This window comes from Lepisosteus oculatus, unplaced genomic scaffold, assembly GCF_040954835.1.
Source record: "Lepisosteus oculatus isolate fLepOcu1 unplaced genomic scaffold, fLepOcu1.hap2 HAP2_SCAFFOLD_68, whole genome shotgun sequence".
Taxonomy (NCBI): Eukaryota; Metazoa; Chordata; class Actinopteri; order Semionotiformes; family Lepisosteidae; genus Lepisosteus; species Lepisosteus oculatus.
Genome location: NW_027168235.1, coordinates 187,676 through 208,868, shown reverse-complemented (window position 1 = coordinate 208,868; position 21,193 = coordinate 187,676). Strand labels below are relative to the sequence as shown.

At 40.1% G+C, this 21,193-nt stretch overlaps 3 long non-coding RNA genes across 4 annotated transcripts; 1 reads left to right on the top strand and 2 right to left on the bottom strand.

Annotated features, from left to right (window-relative positions):
- Positions 1–218: 218 nt before the first annotated feature.
- On the top strand, positions 219–20,993 carry LOC138233647 (uncharacterized). Of its 2 annotated transcripts, XR_011187577.1 has the most exons (4): positions 219–321; positions 10,871–10,940; positions 12,469–12,579; positions 20,840–20,993. It is a non-coding gene; the product is annotated as an uncharacterized lncRNA (long non-coding RNA). The 2 variants fall into 2 exon arrangements; XR_011187578.1 differs by lacking the exon at positions 20,840–20,993 and having other exon boundaries at positions 12,469–12,627.
- LOC138233649 (uncharacterized) lies at positions 6,300–7,116 on the bottom strand. Its single transcript, XR_011187580.1, has 3 exons — positions 6,997–7,116; positions 6,606–6,767; positions 6,300–6,494 (listed from the first exon to the last, which is right to left on the bottom strand). It is a non-coding gene; the product is annotated as an uncharacterized lncRNA (long non-coding RNA).
- LOC138233637 (uncharacterized) lies at positions 13,564–19,648 on the bottom strand. Its single transcript, XR_011187565.1, has 3 exons — positions 19,586–19,648; positions 19,227–19,288; positions 13,564–13,639 (listed from the first exon to the last, which is right to left on the bottom strand). It is a non-coding gene; the product is annotated as an uncharacterized lncRNA (long non-coding RNA).
- Positions 20,994–21,193: the final 200 nt, after the last annotated feature.

Sequence of the window (21,193 nt, the reverse complement as noted above, 5' to 3'; positions counted from 1 at the left end):
AGAAGGCGCGCCAAAAAATGTCGGTGCCGTCGTCTCCGCTTTAAAGGTACAACCGTGCTGAAGAATTTGACCTCGGAAGTTTGCCCAGCGCACTTCAAGTACTGCACCTTCTCACACGTGTAGCCAGCTGCGTTGAGCCGTGGTTATATGATGTCATCTTTTATTTTATTATTTTATTTTGTGAACTTCCCCCAGATGAGTTCCGTTTTTCTGTATGGAGTTGGCTTTGCGACAGCCCTTGGGGTTTGTGAAGGTGCCCCTGGGGTCACAGGCGGCTCGTTTCTCTGGGGAGCCCTCAGACGCGCTGTGGCCGCCAGTCGGGTGAGACGCCAGCGGCATTTTTAATTTTATTTTCATTACAGATTCGTGTGGCGACATTATATATATATATTATTTCTGTAGTGGTACAGTTGTGTGCCAGATGAATCGCGGTAATGCACGAAGGTGATGTTTAATGCCTCACACGGTGTTGACCCACATGTTGTGTTTTGCTGAGCAGGAGAGAGAGAGACATTCAGCGTGTGTGACGCCAACGGGTTTTCTGTTCTAGAGGCTCTGTCATCCGTTGTGTTATAATTGTTTTCTTTCTTATTTAGTATTTCAGGTGTGTCGATTTTATGAACCAAATGTTAACGTACAACACGGGAAAAGGTGCATTGTAGAGTAAGATAACGGATATCGGCTTGTATCGTGGAGAGGACGTATAATGTGCTGAAAGATGGGAAGAGAAAGGGGCGATTTCTGCGCGCATTCTAATCATTGTGATTGATTTGATATTGATCTGATATGTGTGGTCATGTGAATGTACATAGATGGTGGGTATGGTGTTAATAATATATGATATGATATAATTACTTGTATATATCATATATCATTCTTTCTATTTTGATATATGGTAATCCTTCTAGATATTATGATTCTGTTTCCCGAAAGCATCGTAGCGCTAAGAACATCGTAAACTCGCTCTTAAGCTCGATCGTTAATTGACGAGTGTTTCCCCAAACCCATCGTAACTGAAGTAGCACGTTAAATCCTTCGTCATCTACGTGCTCCCCGACCCGCTCGTTCATCACTAAGTGCTTCTTAAACTGGCCTCCTCCTGCCCACCCTGAGCGCCAGAGATCGCCAGACAGAGCACAGTCACTTCACGGCAGGGGCATCCTCTGGGAATACAGGACACTAAGAGTTTATATGAAGGACTTTGATATTGTGTTGTACTGTGTCAGAGGAAATTCGAAAAAAGAACATTTATTTATACAGTGATGAATTTATGAGTCATCCTGGGTATATTTCATATTCATTTTTATACTTGACTAGATGATATTATTTTCAGTATGAAGTGCAGCAATGCATTATTTTAGTGAAATCATTGGGCCTGACATGTATTTATAATGTAGCGCCACGCAGGGCGCTTTAGTCATGCGCACGCAAGGCGGGCTGAGAACAGCACCTGGGTTCTACCGGACTGTATAGCGGGACGGAGGCTGGGATACAGTCTCTTCCCTTCAGGTGTGTGTGTGTGTGTGTTAGTGAAGGTGCAGCGCTGTAACCCCTGTCCCTGTGTGTGTACCTTTCCCGATTCGAGTTAATAAATGTGTTGTTCAGCCCCAGTCCTGAGTCCCACGCCTGCTCCATTCCGTACCCAAACCCGCGGTCGATACCGCGTAGTTCAACACCGTTTGATGTTCTGTCGTGATTGTTGACGGTAAAGCTTAGATCTACTTGTTTTTAAATTTGATTATAGGTCCTGTATTTGTTGAGTGACACATGCCAAGCTTAGCAGTTAATGTTTCCATTGAGTTCCAGTACACCCAATAACTATAAATAACAGTTTTTTCTCATGAAATATTGATTCTTAACTATGGCAGCGCGCCCAAAAATATTGCTTTAAATCAAGGACGTCGTGCGGGACGCATACACTGTCCACGCAGTTAATCTTGGTTTTCAGTCATTTCTTTTCTTTGCTCTTAGAAACAATAAGGTCCCTTTTTGTGCCTATCTATATGCTTTTGCTTAAACTATGATGTCAAGTTTACTTCATATTCCTTTTCACAACTTTATTTCATCCCACTGAAGGACCAAAACCGACACCATATAATGAAAGAATTGTCATTCGATTGTTTACATACGTACATACGTACATCGTAAAGTTGCTTGAAAGTCTCTAAGATTAGTTGTTTTCGGGAAACTCACCCCTGTTCTTTATCCTTCTGCTCTCACTGTGTTTATTACCGCCATCTACTGTCTCCTCTAACTGTGTATTGTCAGCATGCATATCTTGTGTATTATTTATTGTTGTTGGTTTTGTCATTCTATTAAGAAGCCACCTTTCAAGGCGCTATATAAATTAATGTTTATTTTTATTATTATTATTATTTATTTTTTTAAAGTTGTACATTCTGACGCCATGAGATTTTTAGATTTTGAGATTCTCATATTTTTGGCTTCTACAACAAACAGTAACAACGCGCTTGAATGTTTCTGCAAAAGTTTAGCTGTATCTTTAAAGCCATCCTCATCCTTATCAGGTACAAAGAAAAGAAGGTAGGTCGGCTTCTGTTTGGAATGTTTTAGTTAGTTTTAATTTTTTAAACCCCAGGTAAACATATTTTGTGCCTTTCTCTGAACTTTTTTGCATTTCAGTTCAGTTGTTTTTAAGCTTATTTTACAGTTGCTAGGTTCCTGAACTGTGCAGTATTTCTTTTGGGTTTTGTGCAAATCATATTCTAACGGTTGGGGGGAAAAAGCACAGGTGCCATCCCACCATTAAACCCTGAAACTTACCTTAGCCGATTCTTCAACTAAACCAGACATGTTAACTAAGTGTTACAGTATGTTCTTCGAATGTGTGTCAGCCAATCAGATTTCAGGACTGGAATTATTGGTTTTGTAATAGGGAATATAGTATGGAATCACGTATCTAAAGAAATGAATAATGATATTAATTTAAAAATATGTATCTATATAGCAGGTAGTATTACTGTATTCCACTTTCTTTGTAAATACGGAATAACAGATTCACAACGCAAAGCTGTGTCACTCTTCTGGGTAAAAAAAAACTTTTTGAACACCCTGTTTTTAATAAGCTGCTGAGTAAAGAACAGCTAAACTGGGAAGAAAACACTTTCAGAAAAAATGTTTCAGGTTTCAAGAACACAGATCCCCAATGCAATTTCAACCAAACCTGTCCCCACACACCCTCCCCCCACTGCGATTAGAATATACACAAAGCACTAAAATCTTTCGAGTAGATGATCAGGTGTTTCGCAGACGTAGGCATAGTACGGAAATCAGGCCTTATGAACTCACACCTGGGATTCGATTAATTAGGGTTATTTATTATTCATAAAGTTCATAAAGCCTGAATTACGTACTATGCCTATGTCTGCAAAACACCTTTTCTAGTTAATGCTACAGTACTTCTCTTTCTCGGGCGTGATTTTTTTAAGTAAAATCCAGGCTAGCAGGTTTGTTTTGTGATCTTCAAAAAGACCATGTTGAAAAAATCCTACAAAGAGATTTAAAGGCATGAGGTGTGCTGGCAGCTGTGGGACGCAGTGGTGGCCTGGCACGTTGAGGTGCGCTGGCAGCTGTGTGTTGTGACTCAGTGGTGGCCTGGTACGGTGAGGTGCCCTGGCAGCTGTGTGTTGTGACTCAGTGGTGGCCTGGTACGGTGAGGTGCGCTTTCAGCTGTGTGTGGTCTGACGCAGTGGTGGCCTGGCATGGTGAGGTGTGCTGGCAGCTGTGTGACGCAGTGGTGGCCTGGCACAGTGAGGTGCACTGGCACCGGTGTGGTTTGACGCAGTGGTGGCCTGGCACGGTGAGATGCCTTGGCATCTGTGTAATGAAATGGTGGCCGGGGAGAGTGATGTGCACTGGCAACTGTGTGGTGTGATGCAGTGGTGGCCTGGCACGGTGAGTTGCGCTGGTAGCTGTGTGGTATGACGCAGTGGCGGCCTGGTACGGTGAGGTGTGCTGGCACCTTTGGGACGCAGTGGTGGCCTGGCACGGTGAGGTGCGCTGGCGGCTGTGTGGTGTGACTCAGTGGTGGCCTGGCACAGTGAGGTGCACTGGCAGCTGTGTGGTGTGACCCAGTGGTGGCCTGGCATGGTGAGGTGTGCTGGCAGCTGTGTGACGCAGTGGTGGCCTGGCACAGTGAGGTGCACTGGCACCTGTGTGGTTTGACGCAGTGGTGGCCTGGCACGGTGAGATGCCTTGGCATCTGTGTAATGAAATGGTGGCCGGGGAGAGTGATGTGCACTGGCAACTGTGTGGTGTGATGCAGTGGTGGCCTGGCACGGTGAGTTGCGCTGGTAGCTGTGTGGTATGACGCAGTGGCGGCCTGGTACGGTGAGGTGTGCTGGCACCTTTGGGACGCAGTGGTGGCCTGGCACGGTGAGGTGCGCTGGCGGCTGTGTGGTGTGACTCAGTGGTGGCCTGGCACGGTGAGGTGTGCTGGCAGTTGTGTGATGCAGTGGTGGCTGGGCACAGTGAGGTGCGCTGGCAGCTGTGTGATGTGACGCAGTGGTGTTCATCAGGCACAAGTTCATCAGTGAAAAGACCACTGGCATTTTTCCTTCCCCCTACATTCTCAGAGCAGAATCGAATTTAATATTAGCATAATTTATTACAGTGCTAAGTTTAATATTTTTTATTTACTAATAGTTTATGCTAACACCTAACTTTTTTAACGCGAGAAGTACTAATGTAAGTACCTACTGTACTGTACTTAAGTACTACCATAAGAAGTACTGCTGTATGCAACAAAAAAAAAGGAGTGGTGAAACAGCCCTACTCATACAGTATCAGTATCAACAGACATTGTATCAGTATCAGTTCTTGCTTTCCAAACATAGTCTTTCAGCTAATGCCATACCATCTCTATTGGATTTAAATCTGGAGATTCGGCTGGAGTTTTCACCCAGTTCACTTGTTCTGCTATAAGCCTCGCCCTTGCTGCTGTGTGTTTCGGAACGTTGTCTTGAAAGAGACGGTGCCTTGATCCAATGTGCTCCCTGATATATGGGGCGGCATGCTGTGTGACCCCGACTTCCTCGAAGAATTCCCGATCCATAATTCCTTCGAAATAAAATTGTTTTTCAAGCAATGTAATGCAAGGTGCTTTCTAACGTTGGGCAATGTGTTTTTTCTTGAAATTTTGTTTCGAGAGACTAGATAAGTAATTCAAGTGTTTATGATATGTCACTGTTGTGAATGTCTGTGGAGTGTATCTTATTAGCCTGTCCTGACTGGTGGAGCTCATCCAGCTGTGTCTGGATATCTTGGTCAAATATTCGGGTAGTATGTTTTGTCTGTTTAGGGTTCTGTAGCATTCCACAGGGCTGGGCAGCTTGTTCCCCCCTCCCTCCCCTCTCTGTGTACAGTAGAGCCTCCTGTCCTGGCTGGTAGAGCTCATCCAGCTGTGTCTGGCTAATATTAAAGCCAGAACTTTAATATTGTTTTCTGTATGTTTATCAATAGTGGGTACTGCCCTAATTCGGTCCTGTACCCGTTGTTAGGTGTTTTTTAGGTGTTGTTAGGGCTTCTACCAAATATGAACACATGGCTGAAAATGTATTTTCCCATTGAAGGTATAACATATGTGGTGTGAGAATGAGGTCCTCATTTAAGTGCATAAAACTCAGGCACTGGCGCAACAAACTGAACAAAGTTCAAGGGGGTATACGCTTTCTGTAGACACTTTATTTCCTCTTTTTCCATACTCTAAGAAATGATTTGGGAAACCTGTGGGACACTGGAGGTCATTACACATGAGCCTCTTTCTGCACCTTTTAAGCCATTGAAACCTAGTTGCCTTGTTACAAGGTCTAATATTACAGTAGGTGTGGTTTCTGTCTCCTAATTTCTGAGAATGATCAAATTGGGGAATAAGTTGTAGGGAATACCACTCTTGCACTTCTAAGAAAAGACTATCTCAAATGAAACTCGCTATAGAAAGACATCTTGTTGAAAAATTCTTTATTTTTTGTCATTTCTAAAGAAAAAACATTCATCAAGTCCTTCACAAATGTTTTGTTTGTGATTTTCTCTGTTGTTCCCTTTCACACTCAACTGAACTATGTGTTATGTCTTGTAAACGTAATCAAACATTTCACTTAGGTGTGTGGGTTAACACAAACCCATATTGTATGAAACATTCAGTTTTTCATTCACATTTTTTCTAACAATTGCATCCATGCTAGGACTACAGTAAACAACACTTTTTACTAAAGTAAATGAAATTGTTGATTAAACAAGACAAATTGTTTTAAATGTATGCAATACGACGGCATGAAAAACAACACTGAAACTTTTCATTGAAATACTGTACGAGATTGTACATATTCAATGGATTTCTCCTGGTGCTTTTTTTCATCAGTCTTTTCATATTCTTGTTCTCTACTCAGGTGTCTCCTGTTCCTTTGGTGATGTCTGCTGTACACACATGGTATCATACACTTGAGCAAAGTGTGATACCACCGTTTGTTCTTCTCCTAAAATAAAGATGAACATTGACAAAAGTCAGAAGCACTCTTTTCTTTGACAGACGAACAAAACAATGCAAGAATAACCATACTCTCTGTTCCTTACTCATTTCTACCTACCTGTTTGACCACTTTGTCTGCTTCAGTCAGGACAGGGTGCTGGGGCTGACTCGGAGCAATCTGAGAAGAGCTCTCTGTGATCTTCTCCCCTACAGTGGCTACATTGTACTCTGTTTGAAATCCAGGTATCGCCTCCGGTAAGTTCCTCGGTCCTTTTTGGGACTTGAAAGGGTAGAATCATTTTGTGACTACATTTCATTGTCATGCACTGATATGTTCTGGTTTGTGTTTGATTACTGTAGGCGTTCAAGTACTTTCTTTTTGTTCTAGATTGGCAGTGTTTGAGATGGTAGGAACTTGTCATATTCTCAACTTATTTTCTCTATGAGACTCTGAATGCTCTGTAAACATACTATTTTAGCAATTCTTAGAAATCTGAAAGCAGTGTTACCTGTATCATTTTTTGTCTTGGTAGTAGTATTGCAGCTCCAACATCAGCACTTAAATAATGGTTTGTGATGTTACTTGTCCTTGGAGTTAGTATACTCCTGAGAAGTCAAGAGAAATCTTACGTAAGCATTAATTATGTTTCACTTTTGAAAGCAAAATACGTGTCAAGTACTTTGAAGGCATTTGTTGATACTTTTAAGCACTTTCGTTGATTATTATTATCCTTCAATTAGTTATTACAAGTCCAACATTCTTACATGATCTCACTCCATATTCAGAATGTGGGAATACAGGTGTTTTAAGGAAATGCCACTGAATAGATAGTAGCTGCACTCTACAAAGATGAATTTGCTAATTAATCAGTCAGGGACACAGCTTATACTTCAGTAGTCTTAGATCATTTAATGATGATTATTGTACTTTATAACTAGCAAAATCCCCATATCCTGTTCATTGCCCCTTTTTCAGTCATGTGGATTGACTTATGCCTGAAGTGGTTCATTCTCACCTTGACATCTCATAGAACAACTGAATCTCTACCAAGGGTGAATGTGTCCTTCCTCTTAATGTCTAAAAGAAAAGGTTAAAGTTCTTTGAAGCAAAATGCAACAACCCAAAATGTTGGGGAGGTCGTTTCCAGAGTTATTTCATATGACAGTGCTTGGAGTGAAACTACATGACCATGGTGAAGAAGTAAAAACACTTTACCTTGTTCCTCCTGACTGATGTCCTTATGCGTGTTTTGCACAGTTGAGCGTTTTGTGTCTTGTCGTCTGTGAAGGCAACAGCCCTCTTCCCTGGGATAGAACTAGATGATGACACGTTAATTTGACTTCTCCATTGCTCACATTGATGTGGATATGATTATAATGCTCTGTTTTGTGGGCTTCCCAAGAAAACAATAAATCCCTTACTACTTGTTCGAAATGCAGTAGCACAGATCCTAACAAATACAAGAAAGAGAATATCATTCCTGTTTTGAAAAAACTTCACTGGTCACCTGCATTATCCAGGATAAATTTGAAAGTTCTTTTACTTGTTTTTAAAGCTTTGAGCGACCGAGCACGTCTGTACCTTACTGAATGTCTGTCTTCATATGTTCCTATACGTGACCTGAGATCTGCACATACTGGCCTATTGCAAATACCACATGTGAAATGCAGAAAGAGTGGAGAGGCTGCTTTTTGTTTTTATGCTTCTAAATTATGAAACTCACTTCCACTTTTTATTAGGCAGTCAAGCTCGGTACATTGTTTTAAAAAACATTTGAAAATGTTGCTTTTAGTTAAAGTGGTTCTTTGTTCTTTCTATTTCTGTTTCTTTTTTTAGTTCTCTTTAATTGTTCTTATTTTATTACGACTTTCCTAATTTTTATTTATTTAATTGAAATGTATTTTGCTTTACTGTATTGCTGTATTTTCCTTTACAACTGAAAGTATATCTCTCAATTTTAATATTTTATTTTTACGCTTGGTTTTTAAAGCACCAAAGCACTATTTGTATGAAAGGTGCTCTATAGATAAAGTTTATTATTATTATTTTTAATATTATTATTATACTTTGTTACATTTTTGGTTAGGACAGAGATTCTAGTAGAGGTGGCCTCTTTTACCCCGTTCCAAAAAATTGGAAAACTACCTTCAGAATACACTGACAATGACCATCTACTGTCTCCTCTAACTGTGTGTTGTCATCATGCATATCTTGTGTATTATTTATTGTTGTTGGTTTTGTCATTCTGTAAAGAAGCCACCTTTCAAGGCACTATATAAAATAATGTGTGTAATTATTATTTACATTTTTCATCATAAAATCTGGCGAAGAGTCTTAAGAGAATATCAAAGAACAGGTTGCTCTTACCTTTCCATTCCAAGAAATGCCCTCAGCTCGGATTGCAGAGATTGAGCTCTCTGTCTCAAATTCTGAGAAACATAGATACGATTGAAAAATGACCATTTCCTAAGATTCACATAACATCACCAGTCAACATTTGCCACTTGACATCAATAGAAACCATAGAGTACATGACATTTCCAATCAGTTTTCTTTCAAGGTACAATACCAATCGCCTTGCCAGAAGAGTTATTCTGCGGTAGATAAATATTACAAATGTCAGATACACGCAGATTTGTTTGGATTACTATGAAAAGATTGGCAAATATATTTATGTTCATTATATTTCTTGGAGTGACAGAGCTAAAGAGAAAACAATACTTACCTTTATCTCTGCAGACAGGATCGCAAGGGATTCCCTTATACTGGGTTCCTATATAACAAATAATACATTATTCAAAAAAACTGATATTTCTCTGTCCATTGGCAGCATGATTGTTTATCATTACAGTTTTAGTTAGCTTTAATTTTGTAAACCCCAAGTAAACATAGTTTGTGCCTTTCTCTGAACTTTTTGGCATTTCAATTCAGTTGTTTGTAAGCTTATTTTACAGTTGCTAGGTTGATGAAGTTCCTGAACTGTGCAGTATTTCTTTTGGGTTTGGTGCGAATCATATTCTAGCGGTTGGGGGAAAAAAGCACAGGTGCCATCCCACCATTAAACCCTGAAACTTACCTTAGCCGATTCTTCAACTAAACCAGACATGTTAACTAAGTGTTACAGTATGTTTCAAAGTGTGTATTTTAGCAAACACAACTGAAGTTCTGTTGTCTCCTTGGAGACACCTGGAACTGGTGTGATGCTGGTTCTATGACATCATTCGTTCTAAATGTAAATGCAGGTATTGGCACAACATAGTAAATTGATGTAAAGTTATGGATCCATTTATGATTTTCACTCAGTTTGAAAGAGTTCCTGTCGTGTGGTTAAAGTTTGTGTTACGGAGGGTTAACTGGGGTTCTGGCTACTAGTTAGGCTTGGTCATTCAGTCATCTGGTTCATGAAATAGGAAGCTAAGAGGTCTGTGTTTTAGTTTTACTGTTTGTTTTTGTTCCATAGAATAAGAAATGTTTCATTAATATTAGTAATAGAGTAGCTGTTTCTCTAAACAGTGTGTGTCAGTTTGCACTGCAGGTGTGCCAGGTAGAGACCATTTAAGAACGAAAAAATATGCTGTCATTTACTGCCGTGGCTAATTTCTGTTAAACTTTGTCTCTCAATCACTTTGATGAGCAAAATGTTCATACATAAAGCATACATTTCTGATTGGTCAGAAGAAGCTTCTTAACATATAAGGTATAAAGAAAGTCAGAAAGTTAGGCACTTAGGTCAGCTTTAGGCAGTTAACCAAGACCATAATCCGATAAGAAGCTATTCCCTTTCATGTTGCTAAATCACATGTAGGATACATGAGTTACACCTCCACTTAAGAGACCTTAAAGAGACCTTGGCCAGCCAGGAGTGTAGAAAACCGTAAAACAGTTCTTGAGGACCTAATTGTTAACTCTTAACAGGCAAAGGTTCCTTCAGTCCTATGAGAAATATTTTAGAATTGAACTAAAGTGTGTTTCCGATACAGGAGCATATGTCTGTCAGGACCTGTTGGAGAGGCCCTGCATGAGAACCCCTGGCTGCAGTTCCACATCCCCCTGAAAGTAAATAGAGCCATAAGCACGGAGCTAAGGACACTGCTCCAGGACATGCTGGCTGTCGATCCTGACCAGCGACCAGAAGCCATCCAGCTGAAGAAGCAAGTCAGGCAAGCCATGGCACGAGAGAAAACATCTTTGTAGTGACTGATAGCAAGATGTCCGTGACCAAGGGCAATTCGTCTGAGTAAAGTCTGATTTCATTTTTATGTCCCGAAAGGCCACTGCCTTTGTGCTGTAGATTTCTGATTTGGACGGGCATTTCTATGGACAACTTTGACTTTTCTGTGGGTCCAATGAAAATAAGTTTTTTAACTTATTCTTTGTTACAGTTTTCGAAAGTTTAAAGACATTCACTGAGTTGACGATAAAGGAAAAGTTTCATCTTTCACCTCTTCGAAGGTAGGCTGGTCAGAGGTACAATATATGTCTTCATGTCTTCATCCTCCATGTTTGTAACTACAGGTTTCACAGTGTTGAGCTAAGACACAAAAACACCTATAAGTGGCAGTTCCATATGTATCAAATGTATAAACCTGGGCTGAAAAAGTGTGTACAGTATATACTCTGTGTAGGTCTGATAAAAGTATTCGAGTCAAAGTGTCATATGGTTACAAATTCTCATGATTTTGTATTGTGTGTTTTTTCTCTGTTCTGCTTTATTGAAAGAAATCAGATGCTCTTCCTGAAAGTTACCTTAGCTGATTCTTCAGCTAAACCAGACAGACTTCTGAAATTCTCAAATATGATCAAATCTTGTTGGTGCGGAGGTGGTGGAGCCCATTACCAACAGACTCACAGGTAAAATTGCTGTGAAAAGGGCTTCTACCAAATATTAACATGTGGGTGAAAATGTATACAATTGTAATATTTCCTTTTTTCCCATTGAAAGTATAACATATGTGGTGTGAGAAAGAGGTCCTCATTTAATTGCATGAAACTCTGGCAGTGGCGCAACAAACTGAACAAAATTCAAGGGGGTATACGCTTTCTGTAGACACTTTATTTCCTCTTTTTCCATACTCTAAGAAATGATTTGGGAAACCTGTGGGACACTGGAGGTCATTATACATGAGCCTCTTTCTGCACCTTTTAAGCCATTGAAACCTAGTTGCCTTGTTACAAGGTCTAATATTACAGTAGGTGTGGTTTCCGTCTCCTAATTTCTGAGAATGATCAAATTGGGGAATAAGTTGTAGGGAATACCACTCTTGCACTTCTAAGAAAAGACTATCTCAAATGAAACTCGCTATAGAAAGACATCTTGTTGAAAAATTCTTTATTTTTTGTAATTTCTAAAGAAAAAACATTCATCAAGTCCTTCACAAATGTTTTGTTTGTGACTTTCTCTGTTGTTCCCTTTCACACTCAACTGAACTATGTGTTATGTCTTGTAAACATAATCAAACATTTCACTTAGGTGTGTGGGTTAACACAAACCCATATTGTATGAAACATTCAGTTTTCTTTCCCGTTTTTTCTAACAATTGCATCCATGCGAGGACTACAGTAAACAACACTTTTTACTAAAGTAAATGAAATTGTTCATTAAACAAGACAGATTGTTTTAAATGTATGCAATACGACAACACTAAAAACAACACTGAAACTTTTCATTGAAATACTGGACGAGATTGTGCATATTCAATGGATTTCTCCTGGTGCTTTTTTTCATCAGTCTTTTCATATTCTTGTTCTCTACTCAGGTGTCTCCTGTTCCTTTGTTGATGTCTGCTGTACACACATGGCATCATACACTTGAGCAAAGTGTGATACCACCGTTTGTTCTTCTCCTAAAATAAAGATGAACATTGACAAAAGTCAGAAGCACTCTTTTCTTTGACAGACGAACAAAACAATGCAAGAATAACCATACTCTCTGTTCCTTACTCATTTCTACCTACCTGTTTGACCACTTTGTCTGCTTCAGTCAGGACAGGGTGCTGGGGCTGACTCTGAGCAATCTGAGAAGAGCTCTCTGTGATCTTCTCCCCTACAGTGGCTACATTGTACTCTGTTTGAAATCCAGGTATCGCCTCCGGTAAGTTCCTCGGTCCTTTTTGGGACTTGAAAGGGTAGAATCATTTTGTGACTACATTTCATTGTCATGCAGTGATATGTTCTGGTTTGTGTTCGATTACTGCAGGGGTTCAAGTACTTTCTTTTTGTTCTAGATTGGCAGTGTTTGAGATGGTAGGAACTTGTCATATTCTCAACTTATGTTCTCTATGAGACTGAATGCTCTGTAAACATACTATTTTAGCAATTCTTAGAAATCTGAAAGCAGTGTTACCTGTTTCATTTTTTGTCTTGGTAGTAGTATTGCAGCTCCAACATCAGCACTTACATAATGGTTTGTGATGTTACTTGTCCTTGGAGTTAGTATACTCCTGAGAAGTCAAGAGAAATCTTACGTAAGCATTAATTATGTTTCACTTTTGAAAGCAAAGTACGTGTCAAGTACTTTGAAGGCATTTGTTGATACTTTTAAGCACTTTCGTTGATTATTATTATCCTTCAATTAGTTATTACAAGTCCAACATTCTCTACATGATCTCATTCCATATTCAGAATGTGGGAATACAGTTGTTTTAAGGAAATGCCACTGAATAGATAATAGCTGCACTCTACAAAGATGAATTTGCTAATAAATCAGTCAGGGACAGAGCTTATACTTCAGTAGTCTTAGATCATGTAATGATGATTATTGTACTTTATAACTAGCAAAATCCCCATATCCTGTTCATTGCCCCTTTTTCAGTCATGTGGATTGACTTATGCCTGAAGTGGTTATTTCTCACCTTGACATCTCATAGAACAACTGAATCTCTACCAAGGGTGAATGTGTCCTTCCTCTTAATGTCTAAAAGAAAAGGTTAAAATTCATTGAAGCAAAATGCAACAACCCAAAATGTTGGGGAGGTCGTTTCCACAGTTATTTCATAAGACAGTGCTTGGAGTGAAACTACATGACCATGGTGAAGAAGTAAAAACACTTTACCTTGTTCCTCCTGACTGATGTCCTTATGCGTGTTTTGCACAGTTGAGTGTTTTGTGTCTTGTCGTCTGTGTAGGCAACAGCCCTCTTCCCTGGGATAGAACTAGATGATATTTAGACACGTTATTTGACTTCTCCATTGCTCACATTGATGTGGATATGATTATAATGCTCTGTTTTGTGGGCTTCCCAAGAAAACAATAAATCCCTTACTACTTGTTCGAAATGCAGTAGCACAGATCCTAACAAATACAAGAAAGAGAATATCATTCCTGTTTTGAAAAAACGTCACTGGTCACCTGTATTATCTAGGATAAATTTGAATGTTCTTTTACTTGTTTTTAAAGCTTTAAGCGACCTAGCACTTCTGTACCTTACTGAATGTCTGTCTTCATATGTTCCTATACGTGACCTGAGATCTGCACATACTGGCCTACTGCAAATACCACATGTGAAATGCAGAAAGAGTGGAGAGGCTGCTTTTTGTTTTTATGCTTCTAAATTATGAAACTCACTTCCACTTTTTATTAGGCAGTCAAGCTCGGTACATTGTTTTAAAAAACATTTGAAAATGTTGCTTTTAGTTAAAGTGGTTCTTTGTTCTTTCTATTTCTGTTTCTTTTTTTAGTTCTCTTTAATTGTTCTTATTTTATTACGACTTTCCTAATTTTTATTTATTTAATTGACATGTATGTTGCTTTAATCCCTCGGGAGGGGGATCAGAATACCTCCTGGGTATCCCTGCCTGTCATAAGAGGCGACTAAACGGGTTGTGTCAGGAAGGGCATCCAACGTAAAACCATCTTGCCAAAACCGTGGTTGCAAAGAACACAAAGCACATACCGGATCGGCCGGGGCCCGGGTTAACAACGTCCGCCATTAGTGCTGTGTCCCAACAGGGTACTAATGGAAATTATGCTACTGTGGGGAAAACTGTAGAGTGGGGGCTACAGAAAAGAAACAAGGTGAAGGGGCCTGGAAGGAATGTTAAGTCAATGAGAGTGGGGAGTTGGAATGTTGGCACCATGACAGGGAGAGGGAGAGAATTGGTTGAAACTATGGCAAGGAGAAAAGTGGAGATCTTGTGTGTGTGTGCGCAAGAAACCCAGTGGAAAGGAAACAGCTCAAGACACCTAGGGAGGGATACAAGATTCTATATGCTGGAAAGAGTACAAAAATGAATGGAGTGGGTGTGATAGTGTGCAAAGACCTAGCAGACAAGATAGTGAGGGTGGTTAGACACTCAGACAGGATTATCAATGTACAGGTGGCTTTTGAGAGTGGGTTATGGAATATCATCTCTGTATATGCACCACAGGTAGGAAGACCACAGGAGGAAAAGGATAGCTTTTTGGAAGATCTCGAAGAAGTGGTTAGCAGAATCCCAGGAAATGAAATGGTGGTAATTGGAGGAGACTTCAATGCACATTTAGGAGAGAAATGCCCAGATTATCCAGATGAACATGGTCAGAGAGGGCTAGGAGAGAGAAATGAAGAAGGAGGAAGGCTACTAGAAACACTCCAAGCTCTTGAATTGTTTGCAGTGAACACAGGGTTCACGAAGAATTATGAGCAAAAGGTGACATACAGGAGTGGAGGCCATGATACCCAAATAGATTACATATTAGTGAGAAGAATTGATAGAGCGAAAGTCCAAGATGCTAATGTCCTGCCCTATGAGGCTGTTACCAGACAACACAGGCTACTGGTGATGGACATCACAATATTGAAGGAGCGAAGAATAAGGCAGAGGAAACACCCAGCACGAACAAAAGTGTGGAAACTGAGAGAAAACAAAGTAGATTTCAACAGGCTGGTGAAAGAAATGAAAAACAACACAGAGGAAACAGAGGAGCCTTCAGTTGAAGAAGAGTGGACTGAGATGAGCCACATCCTAGAAGAGGCTGCTACCAGGGTTTGTGGAAAGACAAGAGGAGGCAGACCGAGGGAAAATGAAGAGTGGTGGTGGGATATGGAAGTTCAGGAAACACTGAAGGAAAAGAAAAAAGCATACAAGGCACTGAAAGATGGCACTAGAGAATTACAAGAATATAAGAGACTAAAGAAGGTAGCAAAAAGAAGTGTAGCAAGAGCAAAGGAAAGAGCCTGGAAAGAATGGTATGAGAAACTTGAAACAAAGGAAGGAGAGGACCAAATCTACAAGATTGCTGAACATAGAGCGAGACAGAAAAAAGATATTATCCGGGAGGCGGTACTCAAGGATGGAGAAGGCAGAGTCTTGATTAAAGAAGAACAGATCAAGCAAAGATGGCTGGAGTACTTCAAAATATGTTAAATGTAGAAAATGAGAGGGAGAACCTAGTGGAGGCAGACGTAGTGTGTGGACCAGTCCAAGAAATTTCAGTAAAGGAAGTGACAGAAGCCATCAAAGAGATGAAAGTGGGCAAAGCAACTGGACCATCAGGAATAGCAGCAGAACACTTTAAGAACCTCGATGGAGAGGGGATTCAGTGGCTGACGAGATTGCTAAACAATATTGCAAAGGAAGAGAGAATTCCAGAAGAATGGACAAAAAGCAGTATGGGTGGGTGTGATAGTGTGCAAAGACCTAGCAGACAAGATAGTGAGGGTGGTTAGACACTCAGACAGGATTATCAATGTACAGGTGGCTTTTGAGAGTGGGTTATGGAATATCATCTCTGTATATGCACCACAGGTAGGAAGACCACAGGAGGAAAAGGATAGCTTTTTGGAAGATCTCGAAGAAGTGGTTAGCAGAATCCCAGGAAATGAAATGGTGGTAATTGGAGGAGACTTCAATGCACATTTAGGAGAGAAATGCCCAGATTATCCAGATGAACATGGTCAGAGAGGGCTAGGAGAGAGAAATGAAGAAGGAGGAAGGCTACTAGAAACACTCCAAGCTCTTGAATTGTTTGCAGTGAACACAGGGTTCACGAAGAATTATGAGCAAAAGGTGACATACAGGAGTGGAGGCCATGATACCCAAATAGATTACATATTAGTGAGAAGAATTGATAGAGCGAAAGTCCAAGATGCTAATGTCCTGCCCTATGAGGCTGTTACCAGACAACACAGGCTACTGGTGATGGACATCACAATATTGAAGGAGCGAAGAATAAGGCAGAGGAAACACCCAGCACGAACAAAAGTGTGGAAACTGAGAGAAAACAAAGTAGATTTCAACAGGCTGGTGAAAGAAATGAAAAACAACACAGAGGAAACAGAGGAGCCTTCAGTTGAAGAAGAGTGGACTGAGATGAGCCACATCCTAGAAGAGGCTGCTACCAGGGTTTGTGGAAAGACAAGAGGAGGCAGACCGAGGGAAAATGAAGAGTGGTGGTGGGATATGGAAGTTCAGGAAACACTGAAGGAAAAGAAAAAAGCATACAAGGCACTGAAAGATGGCACTAGAGAATTACAAGAATATAAGAGACTAAAGAAGGTAGCAAAAAGAAGTGTAGCAAGAGCAAAGGAAAGAGCCTGGAAAGAATGGTATGAGAAACTTGAAACAAAGGAAGGAGAGGACCAAATCTACAAGATTGCTGAACATAGAGCGAGACAGAAAAAAGATATTATCCGGGAGGCGGTACTCAAGGATGGAGAAGGCAGAGTCTTGATTAAAGAAGAACAGATCAAGCAAAGATGGCTGGAGTACTTCAAAATATGTTAAATGTAGAAAATGAGAGGGAGAACCTAGTGGAGGCAGACGTAGTGTGTGGACCAGTCCAAGAAATTTCAGTAAAGGAAGTGACAGAAGCCATCAAAGAGATGAAAGTGGGCAAAGCAACTGGACCATCAGGAATAGCAGCAGAACACTTTAAGAACCTCGATGGAGAGGGGATTCAGTGGCTGACGAGATTGCTAAACAATATTGCAAAGGAAGAGAGAATTCCAGAAGAATGGACAAAAAGCAGTATGGTTGCCATCTACAAGGAGAAAGGAGACCCAATGGAGTGTAAAAACTATAGAGGAATAAAACTTCTGGAACATGGATTGAAAATCCTGGAAAAAATTCTGGACAAGAGACTCAGGAAGATAATCAGGATCCACAACTCACAATTTGGATTCTCAGCGGGGAAAAGCACAACAGATGCCATTTTTGTGATGAGACAGTTACAGGAGAAGACACTAGAGAAAGGGAAAAAGCTGTATGTGGCCTTTCTGGACTTGGAGAAGGCATATGACCGTGTGCCCAGAGAGGTGGTGTATTGGTGCTTGAGGAAGAAAGGAGTACCAGAAAGCATGGTGAAGTTAGTTCAAGCAACCTATAGAGATGCAACTACGAAGATGATAACACAACAGGGAGAGACAAAAGAGTTTGAAATCACAGTTGGAGTACACCAAGGATCAGCACTAAGTCCTTTCCTTTTCATAAACATTGACACACTGACAGAGGAGGTAAGAACAGAAGTGCCTTGGGAACTCATCTTTGCTGATGATGTGGCACTGATGGCAGACTCAGAAGTAGAACTACAGGAGAAAGTGTTCAAATGGCAGAGGAGTCTGGAAAAGGGTGGACTGAAAATGAATGCAGAAAAATCTGAAATAATGGTAATGGAGAGAAGAAGAGATACTATGACCAATGTTGAGGAGACAAATGGAGGAAAACTGAAACAAGTTGATGACTTTAAATACCTTGGATCAAAACTGGTAAAGGGAGGAGAAACACTGGAGGCAGTAAAACAAAGAGTGAAAGCTGGATGGAACAAGTGGAGAGAAATAACTGGAATAATCTGTGACAGGAAAATTCCCAGAAAGTTAAAGTACAAAATGTACAAGACTATGATTAGACCTGTACTACTATATGGAGCTGAATGCTTGGCAGTTGGAAAGAGGGAAGAGAACTTGATGAGAAGAACTGAAATGAGGATGTTGAGATGGATTCTGCAGATTTCAATGAAGGATAAGATCAGAAATGAAGAAATCCTTAGACGATGTAGGGTGTTGGATGTGGTTGAGAAGATGCGAGAGGCGAGGTCACGGTGGTATGGACATATCATGAGGAGGGACGTTGAGGAAGTAACAAAGAGGGTAATGGAATTTGAGGTGGAAGGTAACAGAGGAAGAGGCAGGCCTAGAAAGAGATGGATAGATTGTGTGAGAAAAGATATGGAGGTATGTGAAGTGAGTGAGGAAGATGTGCTCGACAGAGACAAATGGAGAAGAGCAACCAAAGCAGCTGACCCCAGGACAGTCTGGGACTAAGGCTGTGAAAAAGAAGAAGAAGAAGAAGATGTATGTTGCTTTACTGTATTGCTGTATTTTCCTTTACAACTGAAAGTATATATCTCAATTTTAATATTTTATTATTACGCTTGGTTTTTAAAGCACCAAAGCACTATTTGTATGAAAGGTGCTCTATAAATAAAGTTTATTATTATTCTTTTTAATATTATTATTATACTTTGTTACATTTTTGGTTAGGACAAAGATTCTAGTAGAGGAGGCCTCTTTTACCCCGTTCCAAAAAATTGGAAAACTACCTTCAGAATACACTGACAATGACCATCTACTGTCTCCTCTAACTGTGTATTGTCATCATGCATATCTTGTGTATTATTTATTGTAGTTGGTTTTGTCATTCTGTAAAGAAGCCACCTTTCAAGGCACTATATAAAATAATGTTTGTTATTATTATTTACATTTTTCATCGTAAAATCTGGCGAAGAGTCTTAAGAGAATATCAAAGAACACGTTGCTCTTACCTTTCCATTCCAAGAAATGTCCTCAGCTCGGATTGCAGAGATTGACCTCTCTGTCTCAAATTCTGAGAAACATAGACTCGATTGAAAAATGACCATTTCCTAAGATTCACATAACATCAACAGTCAACATTTGCCACTTGACATCAATAGAAACCATAGAGTACATGACATTTCCAATCAGTTTTCTTTCAAGGTACAATAGCAATCGCCTTGCCAGAAGAGTTATACTGCGGTAGATAAATATTACAAATATCAGATACACGCCGAGTTGCTTGGATTACTATGAAAAGATTGGCAAATATATTTATGTTCATTATATTTCTTGGAGTGACAGAGCTAAAGAGAAAAAAAATACTTACCTTTATCTCTGCAGACAGGATCGCAAGGGATTCCCTTATACTGGGTTCCTATATAACAAATATTACATTATTCAAAAAACATGATATTTCTCTGTCCATTGGCAGCATGATTGTTTATCATTACAGTTTTAGTTAGCTTTAATTTTGTAAACCCCAAGTAAACATAGTTTGTGCCTTTCTCTGAACTTTTTGGCATTTCAATTCAGTTGTTTGTAAGCTTATTTTACAGTTGCTAGGTTGATGAAGTTCCTGAACTGTGCAGTATTTCTTTTGGGTTTGGTGCGAATCATATTCTAGCGGTTGGGGGAAAAAAGCACAGGTGCCATCCCACCATTAAACCCTGAAACTTACCTTAGCCGATTCTTCAACTAAACCAGACATGTTAACTAAGTGTTACAGTATGTTTCAAAGTGTGTATTTTAGCAAACACAACTGAAGTTCTGTTGTCTCCTTGGAGACACCTGGAACTGGTGTGATGCTGGTTCTATGACATCATTCGTTCTAAATGTAAATGCAGGTATTGGCACAACATAGTAAATTGATGTAAAGTTATGGATCCATTTATGATTTTCACTCAGTTTGAAAGAGTTCCTGTCGTGTGGTTAAAGTTTGTGTTACGGAGGGTTAACTGGGGTTCTGGCTACTAGTTAGGCTTGGTCATTCAGTCATCTGGTTCATGAAATAGGAAGCTAAGAGATCTGTGTTTTAGTTTTACTGTTTGTTTTTGTTCCATAGAATAAGAAATATTTCATTAATATTAGTAATAGAGTAGCTGTTTCTCTAAACAGTGTGTGTCAGTTTGCACTGCAGGTGTGCCAGGTAGAGACCATTTAAGAACCCAAAAATATGCTGTCATTTACTGCCGTGGCTAATTTCTGTTAACCTTGTCTCTCACTCACTTTGATGAGCAAAATGTTCATACATAAAGCATACATTTCTGATTGGTCAGAAGAAGCTTCTTAACATATAAGGTATAAAGAAAGTCAGAAAGTTAGGCACTTAGGTCAGCCTTAGGCAGTTAACCAAGACCATAATCCGATAAGAAGCTATTCCCTTTCATGTTGCTAAATCACATGTAGGATACATGAGTTACACCTCCACTTAAGAGACCTTAAAGAGAACTTGGCCACCCAGGAGTGTAGAAAACCGTAAAACAGTTCTTGAGGACCTAATTGTTAACTCTTAACAGGCAAAGGTTCCTTCAGTCCTATGAGAAATATTTTAGAATTGAACTAAAGTGTGTTTCCGATACAGGAGCATATGTCTGTCAGGGCCTGTTGGAGAGGCCCTGCATGAGAACCCCTGGCTGCAGTTCCACATCCCCCTGAAAGTAAATAGAGCCATAAGCACGGAGCTAAGGACACTGCTCCAGGACATGCTGGCTGTCGATCCTGACCAGCGACCAGAAGCCATCCAGCTGAAGAAGCAAGTCAGGCAAGCCATGGCACGAGAGAAAACATCTTTGTAGTGACTGATAGCAAGATGTCCGTGACCAAGGGCAATTCGTCTGAGTAAAGTCTGATTTCATTTTTATGTCCCGAAAGGCCACTGCCTTTGTGCTGTAGATTTCTGATTTAGACGGGCATTTCTATGGACAACTTTGACTTT